A 4,016-nucleotide genomic window follows, 5' to 3' on the forward strand; every position below is an offset into this window, starting at 1 on the left:
TAGGTCTGTGACAGAAGGGGACCTTGTACTACACTATAAGATCACAGCCTAGCAGGTCTCTTCCTGGTAGCCTGCTTACTCTTCCTCTGAGTGTCACCAGGCCTCCCCACCAAGGGGAAGTGGTCCAATAAGGGGCACCAGAGTTCATGTCCGAGTCAGTCCCTGCTCTCCACACAATTGTTGATGTATCAGACAAGATCCAAGATACAAAAAGAAGTTGTAAGCAAACAATAGCAAACATGAGGGTAAAGTTTAGTAAACATTTATTATATAAGACAACTAAAACGCCTTCTAATTAGTGTTGTAAAATCAAGTATAAACAGAACAATAAGAGATTATAACTTGAGGAATTCAAAGTCAAAAATCATTGTGCATCCTTTAGGAACAATATAAAAAAACATGAGCATTAAATGGACTGAACAGGCTACATTCGAAGTATATGTGTTCCTTCCCCTAGAGGCATTGCAGGTGTGGCTGCTGTGACACGTGTGTGTCAGGAGGTGGCATGTGGGAACTAGGCCACTGGAACTGGGCTGCCTCCCTGTCTTGCTGTTGCATGTCCTGTTTTTAGCAGCTTCTGTGTCTGTGCTTATGTTGGTTAGCTAGTCTTGGTTACCGCTCTGAGTACGCACCCCTCCCTTCCTTGAGACTTTCCCTGGTGTGCGCAATCACCTCTTGAGAGATTTCACCTGCGAGTAGCATTCCTGCTTTGCTGACTATAAAAAGGCTCTTTGGAAGCTGAATAAAGGCCATTGCTCTCTTAGCAAGAAAGATCCGCTGTTTTATTGTGTGTTAAATCCGCAGTCCCTCGCCCTTGACTTGGTACCGTGGTGGCGCCACAGTGGCAGAGAGAAGAAAGGCTACTTCTACACTCAGTGTTCTGACCTTTGAACATTTGAGTCGCCTAACACTCCCTGGACAAAACGTAAGCCCGAGGGGACCACCAGTCCAGGGTCGGGGAATCTCAGACCGGGAGCTAGCCAGTCTGGTGCCATGCAGGCTCAGAAGGGCTCCTAGGATGGGAAGCAAGCCGCAGTCTAGAAGAATTCTACCTAGAACCTCGGAACCCTGGGCAGGAGTGTGCCCGAGACAACCAGCAGACAGATGCCACTCAGGTCTGGGGGTTGAAGTTGGGGGCATATCGTGCCTGATATGATCCGTGCCGGCTGTCATAATGCATAGGTGGGACATAGCACTCCTAAAACCACTCCTGAGATGACTCCAGACACTCAGAGACTCCAGGCACCTCGAAGAGGAGCAAGTATGTGGTAGAGAAACGGAAAAGAAAGAGAAACAGTAGGATGTAGCCACAATGGAGAGAGGCAGACCTGGAGGCTCGACCGTAATGAAGAATAGCCTGCTGTGAGTAGCTGGTGACGCCACATGGGACCACGGTGAGGTCCTGGCCTGGGCTGGCACTGGGAACCACTTTTGGGTCCGTGGCCCTGCAGCAGCAGGGGTCCGTTAGCACCAAAGGCCAGGCAGATGTTCCTTCTCTGGGCTGCTGCCCAGGAACATGTTGATGTCTGAGGGCTGTGCAAAACTGAACCCTTGCCTGGGCATCCTGTTAGGGCTTGCCCGGGGGCATGACAGCAGCAGAGCTGACCCTGGCCCTATCCAGTTGCAGTACTCAGAGAGACCATCATATAGCCCAGGGACCACAGTAGAGTTGACCCTGGTTGTAGGGAGTTGAAGGTATGAGCATGGGAGAGCAGGCATGTGGTGGCATTGATGAAGGAAAATTACACCCACTCCCCAACCCCCATGGTTGCACCTGTGAGATCTGGCCCTGGAGTCATGAGAGCAACAGAGTTGTCCCTGCTTCTCATCAGCTGTAGCACTCGGGAGAGGGCCCTGCACCTCTCCTGGACAGCATAATAGAGCTGACCCCTAGGCATAAAGGTTGTGGGTGAGCTGGCCCCTAGACCATGACCATGGGAGAACAGGCTATGCCTCTTGTCTTCTGTGCAGTGGCACAGATACTGGAGGGATACCCTCCTCCCCTCCCTTGTCCCTTGCCATCCTTGGCAGGCAGGAGAGCTGGCCCCATGGTCATGGGAGTAGCTGAACTGGCCCTAGCCCTCATCAACTGCAGTACTTGGGAGAGTGGGTCCTGCACTCCACCTGGGCAGCAGGCTAGAGCTGGATCTGGTTTGGGGGCATCAGAGCTGGAGACCTAGTTCTGCCCCATGATGGCTACAGTATTGGATGGGCCTGCCCTGGCAGGGCAAGGGAGATCACCCTGGTGGTGTGAGCGTGCCAGAGTTGGCAGGCGGACTAACTCAGATACTCCTTGGGCCCAGACCCAGGGCTTTTTGTTGGCCCACTGCAATATCTATCCCACTGATGATCAGCTAAGGTGCAGTATAAAAGGGTCTAGTCCGACAAGTCCAAAACCAAGGATCTCCATGACACAGGCCAACGACAGGATATCCAAGAGGAGTTCCAGTGAGGTTCCAGGACTAATAGAGTAGATAGAGTACCATAAGCCAGAAGCCTCATACCAGACAAAGAACTCATTGCAATGAACATTTGCATGCAAAGAAGCATAAACACAAAGGCATATTGTGGGACACGCTGTGACACAATGAGATAATTTTCCTCTCTTTGGGGTAGGTTACAAGGGTGGAGGACAGGTACTAAGAGAGAGGGAGATGGATAGGATTAGGACACAATATGTGAAATTCACAACCAATAAAAAGTTTGAAAAGTATGTGTGTATGTATACATATATGCATATAATAACAATTAGTGAAAAAAAAGAGGCCACGAATTTGAAGGAGAGTGGGGACAGGCATACGGAGGGGTTAGAGAAAGGAAAGGGAAGGAAGAGATGTACTTATAATCTCAAGCCACAGAAGGCACAAAAGTAATGCAATATTTTAAGGCAAAAAAGAGGGACTGATTGTCAGTTGAATATAATGAAATAACAATTTCCCAAGAAAGCAGATAATCAAGTAGAATAGAACGTTTAATGATTGGATTTTAAACTTTTGTGTTAAATGAAATTATTTGATAACTATAACACTGACAGTAGAGGGCAGGATATCCCTGATATTGGGTGAAGATTTTATGAAACTGCAGAGTATCTCAATTATAACTAAAATCCTGTATCACATGTTTTACTATCAGAGATTTTACTGCCTAAAAGTCTAACACAATTTATTATTTTAAATTTTTAAAAAGGCCCTCAGAAGAACCTAGCTTTTAATAAGATGAATATTATATGTGTTTTTTGCCTTAGAATTTTGTAAATCTTCTGGGGTTTGTGAAACCATTTTGCTAGTTTTTTTCTTTTGTTTTGTTTTCATTGAAGATAATTTCAAAAACTGTGGGTTTAAAAACAGAAAACTTAAAATAAGTTCTGGGTTAACTCACTCATTATGAAAATAACTAAAACTGAGTAATAAGCACCTCTATAGAGATTTTAAGAATCTGTACATAGTCTTTAAATAATGGCCAGTAGTGTTTGTGATTAGATCCTTTACCTATGAGCTTTCATATCCCATAATACAGAGATCTATGTTAGTTTTGAATCTCATGCAACATCTTTGCAGTTAGTGCAGATAAAAGTCTTATGTTCTGTTGTAAGCAACTACATTAGTGTACAAGAAACAAGGATGCCTTTTTAAATTTTTGAGCGAATGAGATAGGTGACATTGTGTCACACCCATGTTACTTACTCTAATGAAAGTGTCACAATAAAAGTGTAACTAGATTTCCACATTTTATCAGTCAGTCAGTTGGGATAGCCTGTGTTATCCTGTGACAAGTCACCCAAACAATCAGTGAATCATAGCAGCAGCAGCATTATATTTCTCACACAAACTACAGGGTGCTAAGGGTGGTTGTCAGCATTGAGATGTGCTGTGCTCCCTCAAGACCTCAGGTTGATCAATTGGCCCTGTCTAGAAGATTTTGATCTCATGATACAAAAGAAAAACAATGTGGCACGTAGTGTTGTGGCTCTTGTGTTTCCTTCCCATCTGTGACATGTGTCATGTTTCCCTTTTCAC

At 45.5% G+C, this 4,016-nt stretch overlaps 2 pseudogenes; both read left to right on the forward strand.

The window, feature by feature from the left end:
• Positions 1 to 446: 446 nt before the first annotated feature.
• On the forward strand, positions 447 to 569 carry LOC127193492 (uncharacterized; annotated as a pseudogene).
• Positions 570 to 807: 238 nt separating this feature from the next.
• On the forward strand, positions 808 to 912 carry LOC127193494 (uncharacterized; annotated as a pseudogene).
• Positions 913 to 4,016: the final 3,104 nt, after the last annotated feature.

The sequence above is a fragment of the Acomys russatus genome, chromosome 8 (genome assembly GCF_903995435.1).
Source record: "Acomys russatus chromosome 8, mAcoRus1.1, whole genome shotgun sequence".
Taxonomy (NCBI): Eukaryota; Metazoa; Chordata; class Mammalia; order Rodentia; family Muridae; genus Acomys; species Acomys russatus.